The 18139-nt window shown below is 46.4% G+C and overlaps 1 pseudogene; it reads left to right on the forward strand.

Annotated features, from left to right (window-relative positions):
• Nucleotides 1-15012: 15012 nt before the first annotated feature.
• Nucleotides 15013-15218, forward strand: LOC142282764 (U2 spliceosomal RNA; annotated as a pseudogene).
• Nucleotides 15219-18139: the final 2921 nt, after the last annotated feature.

Below are 18139 nucleotides of genomic sequence, written 5' to 3' on the forward strand. Positions count from 1 at the left end.
ATGTTTTGATTTGCATCAAGCACATTCAAAAATACGCCATAATTAACCGTCCCCAGGATGACACCGGGGTAGGTAGCAAAGTCTTTCCTGATCCCAGCTCTGTTCATCTTGGCTTCTTTTAAAAACACAGCAAGCAAGGGTTACTCCAAGCGGAGTCTCCCTTTTTTCCAAAAATTGGGCCACACAGACACCCACCCCATCAGTGGCAGCACTTGGGCCCTAGTTGCAAACAGGATGTTTTGATTTGCATCAAGCACATTCAAAAATACGCCATAATTAACCGTCCCCAGGATGACACCGGGGTAGGTAGCAAAGTCTTTCCTGATCCCAGCTCTGTTCATCTTGGCTTCTTTTAAAAACACAGCAAGCAAGGGTTACTCCAAGCGGAGTCTCCCTTTTTTCCAAAAATTGGGCCCCACACACACCCACCCCTTCAGTGGCAGCAGTTGTGCCCCAGTTGTACACTTCACAGCTACATTTGCATCAAGCACATTCAAAAATACGCTATTCTTAACCGTCCCCAGGATGACACCGGGGTAGGTAGCAAAGTCTTTCCTGATCCCAGCTCTGTTCATCTTGGCTTCTTTTAAAAACACAGCAAGCAAGGGTTACTCCAAGCGGAGTCTCCCTTTTTTCCAAAAATTGGGCCACACAGACACCCACCCCATCAGTGGCAGCACTTGGGCCCTAGTTGCAAACAGGATGTTTTGATTTGCATCAAGCACATTCAAAAATACGCCATAATTAACCGTCCCCAGGATGACACCGGGGTAGGTAGCAAAGTCTTTCCTGATCCCAGCTCTGTTCATCTTGGCTTCTTTTAAAAACACAGCAAGCAAGGGTTACTCCAAGCGGAGTCTCCCTTTTTTCCAAAAATTGGGCCCCACACACACCCACCCCTTCAGTGGCAGCAGTTGTGCCCCAGTTGTACACTTCACAGCTACATTTGCATCAAGCACATTCAAAAATACGCTATTCTTAACCGTCCCCAGGATGACACCGGGGTAGGTATGTCCAGGAGTAGAGATGAGCGAACCGGTCCAGGTTCGGCTCGAGGTCGGTTCGCCGAACGGAGCTCCCGTTCGAGTTCGGCTCGTCGAACGTTCGACGAACCGAACTCGAGCCAATAGGAAACAATGGCAGGCAATCACAAACACAGTAAAACACCTAGAAAACACCCTCAAAGGTGTCCAAAAGGTGACAAACAACTCACAACACAACACAAACACATGGGAAAGTGACAAGGACATATACTCATGCGAAAACAAAACAGCTGGACAAGGAAAAAGAGGAGGACACACAGATATAGGCATGGCACGCCATTCTAAAATCATGTAAAACACCGCAAGGTGACTCCAAAAGGAGTCTCCCTTTTTTCCAAAAATTGGGCCCCACACACACCCACCCCTTCAGTGGCAGCAGTTGTGCCCCAGTTGTACACTTCACAGCTACATTTGCATCAAGCACATTCAAAAATACGCTATTCTTAACCGTCCCCAGGATGACACCGGGGTAGGTAGCAAAGTCTTTCCTGATCCCAGCTCTGTTCATCTTGGCTTATTTTAAAAACACAGCAAGCAAGGGTTACTCCAAGCGGAGTCTCCCTTTTTTCCAAAAATTGGGCCACACAGACACCCACCCCATCAGTGGCAGCACTTGGGCCCTAGTTGCAAACAGGATGTTTTGATTTGCATCAAGCAAATTCAAAAATACGCCATAATTAACCGTCCCCAGGATGACACCGGGGTAGGTAGCAAAGTCTTTCCTGATCCCAGCTCTGTTCATCTTGGCTTCTTTTAAAAACACAGCAAGCAAGGGTTACTCCAAGCGGAGTCTCCCTTTTTTCCAAAAATTGGGCCACACAGACACCCACCCCATCAGTACTTTACCCTCCACACCAGTCCCAAGCTGGAAGCACTGCAGCACTGCCTCGGCGAAGCGGCAACAGGCTGTGCTGCAGCTAATCTGCATAGGTGACAAACCCCACAATGCAGAAGAGGTGTGGACAGCTCTAAAACAGCATGCAGATCACTGGCTCACACCTCTGAACCTAAAGCCAGGAAAGGTTGTGTGTGACAATGGCCGGAACCTGGTGGCGGCTTTGAGGCGAGGCCAGCTGACACATGTTCCATGCGTGGCCCATGTGCTCAACCTCGTGGTTCAGCGGTTTCTAAACTCATACCCAGAGCTGTCTGATCTGCTGGTAAAAGTTCGCCGCCTGTCTGCACATTTTCGAAAGTCACCTACTGCTTCAGCCGGCCTTGCCGGCTTTCAGCGTCATTTGCATCTTCCGGCTCACAGACTGGTGTGTGATGTCCCCACGCATTGCTGATATGTGCCCGTTCAAGTGTCTCAGGAATTTTCAACAGATCCGTCCGAAGGTGGATGGCCCCTTATTATGTCACGAGGATGGGTCCTTTTTATCGAGATACCAATTTGTGAGTGTTTTTAGGGCATGTTTGAAGTCGTTGGGGTTAGATCCGAAGTCTTTCGGATTGGGGCAGCGAAGGAGGCCTCTATATGCGGCCTACCGGAGGAGACAGTTAAGCAGATTGGTAGGTGGAAGTCGCAGCGCTTTAAGTCGTATGTACGTCCCCAGGTGGTTGTTGGCAATTGAGGGGAAAAGGGGGGGGTATTAGGGTAGCAATGGGGGGGTGAGAGTGTGTGTTTTTTGTCAATTTGGTTTGGTGAGGCAATAAAATGGTGTCGTCTGTACATTTTGTATTGCAGAAGCACCCCCCCTTCCTTCCCTGGTCTGGATCCTTGGCCACTCTTATGTGTATTGGGGAGCCCGACGAGCGGACGCGAGATGGAACGGGAGACAGCTAGGTTTTGAGAAGGACCTGGCTCTCGTGCGATGGCTCGGTGTTCGGGGGTTAGGGTGGAACAGGGTGTTGCAGGAGGTGCATAGATACGCCCGGTTGGACAGACCTCCTGACATCTTAGTGTTGCATGCCGGGGGGAATGATTTGGGTGGGCGTCCTTTTCGAATCTTGATAACGGACATCAAACATGATTTGTTACGGTTATGGGTGTCGTTTCCAGGTCTAACGATAGTCTGGTCGGAGATAGTAGCGAGAAAGAGTTGGCAGAAAGCGCGGTCAGTTGACAGGTTGAACAAGGCGCGGGCGAAGGTTAATAGGGCGATCTCGAAGTTTGTTAGTCGGAACGGGGGTATAGCAATACGGCATGTTGAGTTGGAAAGGACGGAAGAGGAATTTTGGTTGGCTGACGGGGTACACCTTAATGCGGTGGGAACTGACTTATGGGCTCTTGGCTTGCAGGGAGGTATTGAGAGGGCCCTTTGCTTGCGGGGGGTCTCAGGCACTTGAAGGGTTTCAAGGTGCCTTCGTTGTGGTGTTGTTTATTGGTGGGTCCTTGAAGTTGGTTTAAAATTGGTTCGGGGATTCATCCGGGTATGGATCCCCTCATTGGCAGAATTGATGGTCCCCTAGTGATTTTGGGGGGGAACCCCGACGGGGTATGTCGGGGCCCCTGGGGGTGTGGTTGGGGTTGACGGAGGATTAACCCTAACCATTTGGTGCTACTGAGTCAGTGTGGGTAACGGCTGGGAGCAAGTTGAGGTTTTTTATTGCTCGGTTATGGGAATCACCAGGGTTTTGGTAGCTTCAAGGACCTTACCACATTGCAAATTTTATTGGTTATGTATTCTTGTTAATAAAATGGCTGCTATGGCCAAAATTATCCAAAGATAAATTTGTGTCTGTGTAATTACTTTTAAATAAGAAATGGGAATGGAGGTGTGGGGTATGAAAGGAAGACCGGAGTCAACAATTCCAGGGTCAAGCATGTTTATTTGCGTAAGCTTCGTTCCAGGGTAGAAAGGGTAAGAGTGCCTTTCAGAATTCGAAGTGGTCGGACTGTACGGACCACCAAGAACTGCAGGAGAGCTTGAACATCTTCCCATGGATGTGCGACATCCTCCCTCATCAGTTACGTAGGTAAGCAGGTTCTCAGCATTGCAGCCCATTTGTTGTCTTAAGTTAGTTAAGCGGGGTTAACTAACCTGTCAGTTCAGCCTCAGGTCTAAAGCAGAGGCCTGGACTCCACTCCTTACTCCTCACTCCACAACTCTCCTTAAAAACAACTGACTCCTTTTTCCTGCCCCGGGGTCTCCAGACCCTTAGGTGGGCGTTTCCTTCCGTCTGGTCCTGCCCACTGGTGTGCCTGTCTTTCCCTGGGGGAGGTGACTAGGGTTTTCTGGTTGGCTTTGTGTGACTTAGGTGAGGGAAGTTGTTATGCGGGGGCCTATGTGTGACTACCTGCAGTGTCAGGGCGTCACATATGTATGTGTGTATGTCTGCTAAAGGAATCCGCACCGTCATATTTACAAACACAAAATTTTGACTCTATGCACAGAAGAGAGTCATGCTATTTACATGATTTGTGTTTTTTTACCTTTTAAAACTATCATTAAATGTTAAGTTTTAGTTAGGGATTTATGCTTCTGTCTGTCTCTCTCCCAGTCTCTGTCATCTGTCTGTCTCTGTGTGTCTCTATCTCTATCCATGTCTCTCTGTCTCTCTATCTCTGTCTGTCTCTCTGTGTCTGTCTGTCTTTCTCTCTTTGTGGCTGTCTGTTTCTATGTCTGTCTGTCTCTTTTCCAGGTCTGTCTCTTTTCCAGGTCTGTCTCTTTCCCTGTCTGTCTGTCTCTTCCCCTGTCTGTCTCTTCCCCTGTCTGTCTCTTCCCCTGTCTGTCTCTGTATTTCTTTGTCTGTCTCTGTCTGTCTCTTCCCCTGTCTGTCTCTTTCCCTGTCTCTCTCTGCCTGTCTCTCTTTGTCTCTCTCTGTCTGACTCATTCCCCGTTTGTCTCTTTCCCTGTCTATCTCTGTATTTCTTTGTCTGTCTCTATCTGTCTGTCTCTCTCTGTCTGTCTCTTCCCCTGTCTGTCTGTTTCCCTGTCGGTCTGCCTTTTCTCCTGCCTGTCTCTGTATGTTTGTCTTTGTCTGTTTCCCTATCTGCCTCTGTCTCTTTCTCTGTCTCTGTCTGTCTGCCTTTTTTCCCTGTCTATCTCTGTCTGTCTCTTTCCCTGTCTGCCTCTGTCTGTTTGTCTCTGTCTCTTTCCCTGTCTGTCTATGCCTATCTGTCTCTGTCTGTTTGTCTCTCAGTCTGTGTCTGTCTCTCTCTATCTGTCTCCCCACTGACATCATATTATCTCACACATAAGCTTCTTATACTATGAATGTCCTTTGTTCCTATAGCAACCAATCACAGCTGCTATTAATAACTTGCAGCTCCCACCTCCATTCAGTTTAATGGAGGCAGGTTTTTTGGAGAGTAACTGTAAAGGTTAAATATTCCTGTTAAAACATAGTCTACAACGTTCCCTGAGTCACATGAGGTGTCTGCAAAATTTTGTGTTTGTAAATATGACGGTGCGGATTCCTTTAGCAGACATACACACATACATATGTGACGCCCTGACACTGCAGATAGTCACACATAGGCCCCCGCATAACAACTTCCCTCACCTAAGTCACACAAAGCCAACCAGAAAACCCTAGTCACCTCCCCTAGGGAAAGACAGGCACACCAGTGGGCAGGACCAGACGGAAGGAAACGCCCACCTAGGGGTCTGGAGACCCCGGGGCAGGAAAAAGGAGTCAGTTGTTTTTAAGGAGAGTTGTGGAGTGAGGAGTAAGGAGTGGAGTCCAGGCCTCTGCTTTAGACCTGAGGCTGAACTGACAGGTTAGTTAACCCCGCTTAACTAACTTAAGACAACAAATGGGCTGCAATGCTGAGAACCTGCTTACCTACGTAACTGATGAGGGAGGATGTCGCAAATCCATGGGAAGATGTTCAAGCTCTCCTGCAGTTCTTGGTGGTCCGTACAGTCTGACCACTTCGAATTCTGAAAGGCACTCTTACCCTTTCTACCCTGGAACGAAGCTTACGCAAATAAACATGCTTGACCCTGGAATTGTTGACTCCGGTCTTCCTTTCATACCCCACACCTCCATTCCCATTTCTTATTTAAAAGTAATTACACAGACACAAATTTATCTTTGGATAATTTTGGCCATAGCAGCCATTTTATTAACAAGAATACATAACCAATTAAATTTGCAATGTGGTAAGGTCCTTGAAGCTACCAAAACCCTGGTGATTCCCATAACCGAGCAATAAAAAACCTCAACTTGCTCCCAGCCGTTACCCACACTGGCTCAGGAGCACCAAATTATAAGGGTTAATCCTCCGTCAACCCCAACCACACCCCCAGGGGCCCCGACATACCCCGTCGGGGTTCCCCCCCAAAATCACCAGGGGACCATCAATTCTGCCAATGAGGGGATCCATACCCGGATGAATCCCCGAACCAATTTTAAACCAACTTCAAGGACCCACCAATAAACAACACCACAACGAAGGCACCTTGAAACCCTTCAAGTGCCTGAGACCCCCCGCAAGCAAAGGGCCCTCTCAATACCTCCCTGCAAGCCAAGAGCCCATAAGTCAGTTCCCACCGCATTAAGGTGTACCCCGTCAGCCAACCAAAATTCCTCTTCCGTCCTTTCCAACTCAACATGCCGTATTGCTATACCCCCGTTCCGACTAACAAACTTCGAGATCGCCCTATTAACCTTCGCCCGCGCCTTGTTCAACCTGTCAACTGACCGCGCTTTCTGCCAACTCTTTCTCGCTACTATCTCTGACCAGACTATCGTTAGACCTGGAAACGACGCCCATAACCGTAACAAATCATGTTTGATGTCCTTTATCAAGATTCGAAAAGGACGCCCACCCAAATCATTCCCCCCGGCATGCAACACTAAGATGTCAGGAGGTCTGTCCAACCGGGCGTATCTATGCACCTCCTGCACCCTAACCCCCGAACACCGAGCCATCGTACGAGAGCCAGGTCCTTCTCAAAACCTAGCTGTCTCCAGTTCCATCTCGCGTCCGCTCGTCGGGCTCCCCAATACACATAAGAGTGGCCAAGGATCCAGACCAGGGAAGGAAGGGGGGGTGCTTCTGCAATACAAAATGTACAGACGACACCATTTTATTGCCTCACCAAACCAAATTGACAAAAAACACACACTCTCACCCCCCCCATTGCTACCCTAATACCCTAATACCCCCCCCCCTTTTCCCCTCAATTGCCAACAACCACCTGGGGACGTACATACGACTTAAAGCGCTGCGACTTCCACCTACCAATCTGCTTAACTGTCTCCTCCGGTAGGCCGCATATAGAGGCCTCCGTCGCTGCCCCAATCCGAAAGACTTCGGATCTAACCCCAACGACTTCAAACATGCCCTAAAAACACTCACAAATTGGTATCTCGATAAAAAGATATATGTAATAAGGGGCCATCCACCTTCGGACGGATCTGTTGAAAATTCCCGAGACACTTGAACGGGCACATATCAGATGCCACAACCATCCCCAAACGGACTAGTCTACCCACACCTCTCTGATCAGTTTTCGATTTCCTAATCCAAAATTCAACTCCGTTTTCCACTGACATAATGTCACCCCAATCCAAGCCCCCGGGGAACGCCTTACTGGGCGATACCAACTCCCCAACCCGCAGGGCTCCAAAAAACGCCAAAGAAAAGGCTAACTTAAACAAACTCACCTCAAACGGAGATAGACAAACCCCCCACAACGCCCTACCCAGCCGGGTAGGGACCCAGCCCAGCCCAGCTGGGACCCAGTTTGAGCGAGGAACGGAACAAGTCCTTCCCACACCAAGGTTTGCAGGCCCTACCTCAGTCAGGGTTTCACCCACACTCTACAGCTCCGGAATGTCATGCTCTTCAGCCTCCTCCTCCTCCTGCGCATCCTCATCCACTTTACCCTCCACACCAGTCCCAAGCTGGAAGCACTGCAGCACTGCCTCGGCGAAGCGGCAACAGGCTGTGCTGCAGCTAATCTGCATAGGTGACAAACCCCACAATGCAGAAGAGGTGTGGACAGCTCTAAAACAGCATGCAGATCACTGGCTCACACCTCTGAACCTAAAGCCAGGAAAGGTTGTGTGTGACAATGGCCGGAACCTGGTGGCGGCTTTGAGGCGAGGCCAGCTGACACATGTTCCATGCGTGGCCCATGTGCTCAACCTCGTGGTTCAGCGGTTTCTAAACTCATACCCAGAGCTGTCTGATCTGCTGGTAAAAGTTCGCCGCCTGTCTGCACATTTTCGAAAGTCACCTACTGCTTCAGCCGGCCTTGCCGGCTTTCAGCGTCATTTGCATCTTCCGGCTCACAGACTGGTGTGTGATGTCCCCACGCATTGGAATTCAACTCTGCACATGTTGATCAGGATATGTGAGCAGAAGAGGGCAGTTGTTGAGTACCTGCATCACCTAAGCCATCGGGAAATGGGTCAAACTCCACACATAACACCTGAGGAGTGGAGATGGATGTCCGACCTATGTACCATCCTCCAAAACTTTGAGGACTCCACCAAGATGGTGAGCGGCGATGACGCCATTATTAGCGTCACCATACCGCTTCTCTGCCTTCTAAAACGGTCTCTGCTCAAAACCAAACATGATGCATTGCAGGCGGAACACGATGAGTTGGAGCAAGAAACAGTAGTGGGTGTGGGTGATAACACACAGCCCAGCCTCGTCTCATCACAACGTGCAGTGGAGGACTATGACGAGGAGGAAGATGAAGACATGGAGCAACTCTCCGACCAAATTGAGGATATGACATGCATACCAGTCATATGCTCAGTTCAGCGTGGCTGGCCAGAGGACAGGGTAGATGAGGAGGAGGAGGAGGAGAAGGAGGAGGACAGCATGTTCAGTCATCGTGTTGGTCTGGATATTGAAGTGATGGCTGTTAAGAGTCTGGCGCACATGGATGACTTTATGGTAAGCTGCCTGTCTCGTGACCCTCGCGTTAAGAACATCTTGGCCGACAATCATTACTGGTTGGTAACACTGTTAGACCCACGCTACAAGGAGAACTTTATGTCTCTTATTCCCGAGGCGGAGAGGTCAGCCAAAATGCAGCAGTTCTGGAAGGCCATAGTCACGGAAGTAGGCAAAGCATTCCCTTCACAAAACGCTAGCGTCATAATTGTAACACTATTAGTTAAAAGAAAGGGATAAACTGTAAAAAAAACAAAATAAGGCATAACTTTTTTTTAACATCAATTTTTTTTTTTTAGATTTAACCAAAGAATGTGCACATTTGTTATAATAAACAAGTGAAAAATGTTGAAAATCAGTCATCCAAAGGTGTGTGAAAAAAAAATATATATATGGTACCAATAAAAATGTCACTTTGTCCTGCAAAGAATGCAGCCCCCCACATTATTTTTTTCCTCTGTGCGGCCCATACACCCAGCCGAGTTTGAGACCCCCTGCCTTACACTATATAGATATCATGTTCATTCCCCATCTATCTTGCTCAGGAGAGCATCTCCCTCCCCCGGCACCAAGAGCAGCTCATACTGAATTGTTACAATGACTACATTGACACCCCCATACTTTGCACTGACGAGGGGCAAGCACCCCGAAACACCGTGTCTGCAAATTGGGATTCTGATCTGGCTTATATATCCTGAGTCATATTGCAATGGATTGTTGAAAATCCACTTGTGACTTTTAGGATCGCTACTTCCAATAGGTGGCGCTGTGCTAGAGTTTGTCTCCTTTACTGGAGAGACAATTTGTACATTGACTAGTAACACTGCACACAGAAATGCACCTTAATATTCCACTGTTAACCCTTTCCTCCCAGCAGTAACACACAACTCCTCACCTTGATATCATGGTGATTTATGGTCAGAATGACTTCAATGCGATCAGTGATTTCTATTCTAGCTCTGCTCACATAGATTTTATATCCACACTCAACTATAGGCCGTTCTTCATATTTTGGGGGTTTTTAGTCAGATATACTAGTTTGTGCCTGTATAGTATTGGTGTAGATGGGAGTGTAGGGCATGGGTTACATGGCACTGTGGTGGGATACTGATGGGAGGTATTGGTGCTGTGTTTGAGGCTTCTACTGGGTATTTTCCTACAAATACTGGAACAGCTCACTGCTTAGAATGATCCTTCCCAGCTCTATAATATATTATATATACCCCACAATGCAGGCTCACACACACATTTGTCTCAAGTGTGTTGTAGGGACACAGATACAGTCTTGGTCATGTGACTAAAGGCTACTTTACACACTGCGATATCGGTCCTGATATCGCTAGTGTGGGTACCCGCCCCCATCTGTTGCGCGACACGGGCAAATTGCTGCCCATGCTGCACAACACCGAACAGAACCAGTCACACATACTTACCTGCCCGGCGACGTCGCTGTGACCGGCGAACCGCCTCCTTTCTAAGGGGGCGGTTCGTGCGGCGTCACAGCAACGTCACTGAGCGACCGCCCAATAGCAGTGGAGGGGCGGAGATGAGTGGCCGGAACATCCCGCCCACCTCCTTCCTTCCTCATAGCGGCTTTGAGGCAGGTAAGGAGAGGTTCCTCGTTTCTGCGGTGTCACACGGAGCAATGTGTGCTGCCGCAGGAGCGACGAACTACATCGTTACTGCTGCAGTAACGATAATCGAGAATGGAGACCCATGTCACCGATGAGCGATTTTGCACGTTTTTGCAACGATGCAAAATCGCTCATCGGTGTCACACGCAGCAACATCGCTAATGCGGCCGGATGTGCGTCACAAATTCCGTGACCCCAACGACTCCGCATTAGCGATGTCGCAGCGTGTAAAGCCCCCTTTAGTGGGAGTGGTGTACAGGGTCTTAGCAGTAAAGAGTATTCCATATTTCTGCCAGATACCCACAGAGATATTGAAATCTGAAAAAAGAGACTTCTGCTCATTGAAGGTAAGAACTGCTCACATAGCGTTCAACTCCACAGCAAACGTGTGCTCTAGCACTGGCATCTCAGCAGGGATATTCCCCTACTACACATGTGTGTCTGGGTCGCTGTGACAGTTTACAGGACATAACTCAGGGCACCTAGACAGAAGGCAGAGGGACTACTTTCTATTTCTGGTGTAGATCTTAGTACAATATATATATATATACTATTACATGTGACACATGTACCTTGTATTACCATTATTCGCTGTATATGAACCCCTTTTCTCCGGGCATTATTTGTCTATAGCATTTTTCACGAACCTGAGGCAACTGAGAACCCTTCAGTGAAGGAATTCCACTAACCCTCACAATACCAACCAGGGGCCTCCCTGCAGTAACTCAGGTAGTTGTACCCATTCTCTTTCCGCATTCTATGTGTTCTTCTTCTTTCTTCTTTTTTTTCTTTTTTCTTCTTTTTATTTCTATCATGTAGTTCAGGGGTTTATAGATATATGTCCTGCATCTCATATTTCCTTTAGTGGTGCTTCTTACCCATTCTCATATCATTTACCCTAGTATTTCATGATCCTGAGGCGACTGAGAACCCTTTAATAAAGGAATCCTTTTTCACTTGAATTGTCAAGTGATACTTACCAGTGACTATCACGTAATGTTACAGGTAGTTGCATTTTCTTCCTCTTCTTTCTCTCCTTTCTTCTTTGTCACACGGTCCATTGTGTTATAGCCCACGTGTCATGATAACACTTGTACCATCTTTTCATTTAGATTCCACCTACAATTATTTACCGATTCCAGTTCTGAAATAGGCTTTCATCATCTACTCACTAGAATTCTCAAGTGCATAAGGTACTGAGACATATACATGTTCACACCATTATAAAGAACAAAGTATAAACATTGAGGTTTTTCTCACACCCATGTTCCTGTGTTCTTTGATATGATATGTGTTCATTTCCTTCACTATATAGGATTGCAAGTTTTCCATTTGTACCTTAATGGCAATGACGCTATACAATTGAACACATATCATCCTGTTATCCATATAGGTGTGTATTTACCTGCTTGACTATTTTTGGTTGTTTGATCCAGAATGTTTCTCCAGATAGGTCATGTGGAAATTTTCTTTCCTCAGTACAAATGTTTTCACTATGGCTTTGGAAAAATTTTTTGTATGTGCATCATGGTTATTTGACCCATTGTACTCTCAAGTAGCAATATATTGTACTGTTATGTTGTACTATGTACTAATTACGTGTTTATATGGTTTTGTAACCCTTTATGATCTTAGATAACTTTATCCTTGATAAAGACCTAAAAACAAGGTCGAAACGTTGGATGAATTATCCTTTTGCACAAATAAAGAATTTTCAGCATTCCAAGAGTTCTTTTCTTACGTTATTGATCACTATAGTGTGCCAGAGCTATTTCTATTGAATTGACTCTTATTTTTTCTGAGCACCTGCTATATACACAGTGAGCCAGACATATTCAAGTTTCATTCAGAAGGCAGAGGGAAGCCTTAGCAGCTGAGCCTATATCTTGGCTTGTGAGCATTAGAACAGGCCGGCGATTACAGGGTAACATGAAAAATGTCCAGCTTGCATTATGACTAGAACATGACAATATCCTTTTAAGTACTAACCTATGATGCGTTCCTAAGCAGTTGATGTTATATGTTCTACATTTCATTTTCTGCATACTTTACAAGTAGTAGAATTTGCTTTGATATAGGCAACTGGATTTTCACAATGAAAAGGCAAAGGATAACGCCCGAAAAAGACGCCATACATTATGTCAGTGCCATCACTGACAAACCTGGATTGACCATGAAATACATCAATCCCCTTAAAGGTGAGTTAAAACAAGTTTTAACTAAATTGCCTTAATATTGTCATGCATTAGAATGACTGTCTTAGGTAATGATAAATATTTTCTACAGGAAGAGGAGTGTTTGCTGAAACTGAAATCGAAAAAGGGAGTTTTGTTGCAGAATATCGAGGCGAGCTCACGTATGCACTTACGATGGTAGACAACTACTCGAGATTTATGGTTGTGGTACAAGTCAAAGATCTAATGGCCCATACTGCAGCGAAGGTCTTCCAAGCACACTTATGCAGACCTCATGGCTACTCAGAGAGAGTCCTCACAGATCAAGGCACTGCCTTTGAAGCGGAAATCTTCAAGGACTTCTGCAGCTTTTACCGATGCAGGAAGATGCGCACTACACCCTACCATGCTCAAACCAATGGTTATCAACCTGCTCAGGACTTTACCCCATATTCCAGATGTGGCCTTACAAGTGATTTATAGAGGGTTAACAATACGTTGGGATCACCGGATCTAATCTCCCTTTTTATACACCCTAAAATCTTGTTTGCTTTAGAATAAACAATAACATCATAAAGGTATAGCAGTACCGTTTCAAAGTTTCGGTGTCCCAAGCAGCATTCCATCAGCCTCTGGAAGGTTCCTGGCAAATTGCACAGCTCGAAGGGCATGCTTTTGAACTCGCAGAGACCCATCGGGGTGGCAAAGGCGGTCTTCTCCCGGTCTGCCTCAGCAACGGACACTTGCCAATAGCGACTAGTGAGATCAAGGGTAGAAAAATAATTTGCAGTTCTCAATGCAGCTAGCTATTCCTCAATACAGGGGAGTGGTGCTGTCCTTCTTCTTTAACAGGACCAACGGAGCTGCCCAGAGGCTACAACTGTCACGGATAACCCCAGCCTCCTTCATGTTGCTCAACATGTCCTTGGTACACTGGTAATGTGCAGGTAGTTTTGGCTTATATCTCTCTTTGATGGGTGGGTGTGCACTTGTGGGGATGTAGTGTTTGACCCCTTTTATTCTTCAAAAGTCTAGCGGATGTTTGCTGAAGACTTGCTCGTATTCTTGCACTAGCCTGTAGACCCCCTTCTTGTGATGTGAAGGTGTGGAGTCAGTGCCTACGTGTAATTCCTTACACCACTCCTCTGGCTGACTTGGTGAGCTGTCACTGAATGGGTGGGCTGAAGCAATGGTGGATGCTGCTGTTTGGATAGCATGTGTATCTACTGAGAACAGCTTATCAATGGTGGCAAATCGGAGCAGCTTAATCTCTTGCTCTCCGCAGTTCAACACTCTCATGGGCACTCTTCCCTTCCATATTAATGAATAAAACTATGATGTAAATAGCATATAGATACCCCACAAATGCAGATAAAAGTAGGTTATGGGAAAAGGGGGAAGAGAGAAACAGGAAAATAGTGGAATAAAGTATACCTTCCAGGTGGGAGAGGAAATGGCAGCACAGCCAGTGGAGGTGAAGCAAGGGGAGCCTGCAACTAAAGAGTTGAGAGCGTTATCACATGGTGACTGAGCCTGATTGTAACGGGAGCATAGAGGTGCCGATCCTGTCTTACCTGCGTTGGTGTAGAAGTGGGTGTCCTGTGGTGGAGTCAGCTGTGTGCAGTGGTGGCCGTGGGTTCTTTTATGTGCGACCGTAGTAATAGCTGCGCCCACTTCCTGTATGGGAGTGGAATGCAGTGAGGCTAATGGAACGCACGCCTGCGCATTTGTGTTTAACGTCGCGCATGTGCAGAACGGAGAAAAGGCTGCGCTCACTTCCTAATGAAAGGGAGTGAGACGCAGCTGGGAAGGGAAGGGAAAAGATTAGGGTTTGGGGATGATGAAAGGGCTTTCTACGGGCAAGGATGGCAAAGGGTGGCAGTGACGGAAAGTCAGGCAGCCTGTCCTGTCCTGTCCTGTCCGTCCGTCTTTTTGTATCATGAATTGGAAAGACTGCAAGGGGGAGGGGAGGTGCTTGGAGGAGGAGGAGTTATTCAGATTAATTGCAGTGGGCGGCGGCTGCAAAAAGCATCATTCTTCTTGTTTTTGCTCTGCAAAACAGCCTTTTCAAGGGTTGGCTTGGGTGACAAAATGTCTTCTGTAGGCGTGGGTTTGTCTCCCTCTCCCTAAGATGTGTCCGGTATAGGCCAGGGTGCCACTCAAGGCCGTAACCAATTCGGGTTATAGCTTCTCGGCCTTTTGGCTAAGATCAAGTGTAGTTTCGGAGGACGCTACCTTGGTCGGTACTGGAAGGTGCCTGGGATTGCACGTCTGCCGGCCTTGAGGAAGTGTGTGCGCCTTCTGGTGACACATAGCCCTCTTGTGCCTGGACGGTTCCCAGGCAACGGGAGGCGATCACCTTTGTTATTTTGAAGTCCTACTGATAAACAGAAAAAAAAAAAATTAAATCTGTTCTTATCAGTTTAATATCTGATACGTCCCCTCTCTGGGGACCATATATTAAATGGATTTTTAGAACAAGGAGATGGAAAAAATCTTGCTCTGTCCACTCCACGCATTGACCTGGTATTGCAGTACCTCCAGGACCGGTGCACCCCTTCTTAACCCAGTTTCCAAAAGCAGAACTCAATTCACCTGATTCAAATGAGCCCCATTAGTGAATTGAAAGAAAGCAAAAACTTTATATGCACCTCAATTTGGCCAATTCACTTTTCACACTTTCACCCTTTTTTTTATCTTTCACACCTTTTACTTGCTTTATTGATGCAAAAGCTGTGCCAAATAGCAAACTCATCTCCACTCAACTTGACCAACTCTGCTATGTCCCGTGCAGTATCTTATTCTCAGTCTTATCTAGATCATTTGCAATTGAATAGAATAGATCCCTTTTGGACACATTGGATTCAGCTGCTGCAGTGACTGCAGGTGTTAGAAGATGCAGACTTGGCATCAGGTGCTGTCTATCAGATTCCACTCCAATTAAAGCTTCCATTGTTTTTCGGTGTTTTCTTTGAGCAATGATGATGTCTTTAGTGATCTGTTGGCTCCCTCTCCTGGAGGAAGAGTTTGCTTGCTCTTGGACTTTCAAAAAGAGAGGTCATGATAGACATTTAGCTTCTGAGCCCAATTGGGGACAGTCATGGGTGATGAATGTTTTGCAACCTGCTGCGAAGCCTGATACCGCAATATAAGGAACGTCAAATACTAAGAATGGGCGGCCTATGAAAGAATTAGTACTTTCATTAAGCATACTTAAACGGCTAATTGGGAATAGACAAACTGTAAAAAGCCCTCTGAGAAAGCCCCTCTCTAACCTTTGTTAGTAAGCTTTTCTGTAGTCTGCCTGTTGATGTATTTTCCGTTTGAACAGTGCACAACATGAAGTGACGGAACACTGGCTTGTCACAATGTCCCCCGCTGACATCACGATAGCGCTGCTGCCTAGAAAGCCAGCTGCGCAGCAGAAGTTGCTCTTTGGGTGGGATGGTGGGCTAATGTATCTATTCCTGCTTGGTGTGAGTTTGACATGATCTAGAGCAACGAGTTCCAGCGGCTAGCGGTTGATTATTGGCTGTAATGGGGCTTTCTGGCTGGTGCCAGCCTTTCTTCTTAGCACACAGGAACCACAATCCCTACACCATGCTTCGATGGATTCTCTCATCCCAGCCCAGTAAAACTACATATTTCACACAGTTATAAGCAGCCCATGGGCATTCACCTGGATTAAAACCCATAACAGCTCATAGACCAAACAATCAATCTACCACTGGACCAAAGACAGGAAGCTAAATCCACTGCCTGCGGTAACTAACTTAATCCTATAGTCTACTCACACAACAAACCCAAGAGAAAGGAAAAAAACATGGCTTCGATTATCCATCCAATGAAAACGCATAACCATTGTGAGCCATTGGACAATGCAATTGCACACATGGTGACATGGTGCACGGCCCAATGAATCAAGTCTGTACTTCATATTCACGGTTTAAGCCCTTGGGTTCTAATGTGTCCAGAGTACATATCCAGAAAGATTCCCTTTCTTTGTGCTAAGCACAAGTCAACAATACGTTGTAAGCAGATTCTATTACCAGTCCCACACCATTTTGTGACGCATAATCGCACAGTGGCCCAATTAAGATTCCAAGTCATCGAACATGTCCCAGCCATACGCAGAGGAGGCGATAGAATTAGGAAGCTCAAAGAAAGGGAATCTTTCTGGATATATACTCTGGGCACGTTGGAACCCAAGGGCTTAAACCATGAATATGAAGAACCGACTTGATTCATTGGGCCGTGCACATTTTTTCTAACGCCCGGTTCTTTTTCGTGTTCACACTATATATGGCTCCAGTATGTATGGAGTTCCATTCTTCCTTGTTTTTTATTTGTCATGTTTGTCTGATTACCTTGTCTAACAGTTTTTTCTCCCCTTTCTTTACCTTCCAGGTTCCCATAGTCACGTGAAATATCCCTGTTGCACTTGATTACGGCTCACTATTCACTATAGGATGTCTTATATCTAACATCACACTCTCACCCATCAGCACTCTATAGGTTTGTATAAGGTATGCGCTTACACATCCGGTCCTCCATAGGTATTTCCACTTATGTAGCACTATCCCTATGATCACTCATAACTCATACCCTTGTAGTCAATTACAGCCTCCTCTCTCCCCTCTCCCCTTCTCCCTTTCCATCTATAATTTTGCCAGTACAATATTAGTTTACATTAGGCACACACTCACATATTCCTTTCCTTAGTGACTTATTGTAATTCACATTCGCATACAATTCTCTATGCCTGCCCCATTACTACATTCATACCTACTTGACCCTATCCTGATACCCCTTGTCTCACCTTGTTGGTCCCTACACCTGTTATCATCTCCTTTCCTGTGTCTGTCTTGTCACACAACACATTTTAGCATATCCCTTGTGCTCCTTATTACCTGTCCTGCCTATTAGAATTATGTCCATTATGTCCATGCATGGCCCAATGAATCAAGTCTGTACTTCATATTCATGGTTTAAGCCTTTGGGTTCCAATGTGCCCAGAGTATATATCCAGAATGATTCCCTTTCTTTGAGCTTCCTAATTCTATTGCCTCCTCTACGTATGGCTTGGACATGTTCGATGACTTGGAATCTTAATTGGATCACTGTGTGATTATGCGTCACAAAATGGTGTGGGACTGGTAATAGAATCTGCTTACAATGTATTGTTGACTTGTGTTTAGCTCAAAGAAAGAGAATCTTTCTGGATATGTACTCTGGGCACATTAGAACCCAAGGGCTTAAACCGTGAATATGAAGTAAAGACTTGATTCATTGGGCCGTGCACCATGTCACCATGTGTCCAATTGCATTGTCCAATGGCTCACAATGGTTATGCGTTTTCATTGGATGGATAATCGAAGCCATGTTTTTTTCCTTTCTGTTGGGTTTGTTGTGTGAGTAGCCTATAGGATTAAGTTGGTTACCGCAGGCAGTGGATTTAACTTCCTGTCTTTGGTCCAGTGG

The sequence above is a fragment of the Anomaloglossus baeobatrachus genome, unplaced genomic scaffold (assembly GCF_048569485.1).
Source record: "Anomaloglossus baeobatrachus isolate aAnoBae1 unplaced genomic scaffold, aAnoBae1.hap1 Scaffold_520, whole genome shotgun sequence".
NCBI classification, from domain to species: domain Eukaryota; kingdom Metazoa; phylum Chordata; class Amphibia; order Anura; family Aromobatidae; genus Anomaloglossus; species Anomaloglossus baeobatrachus.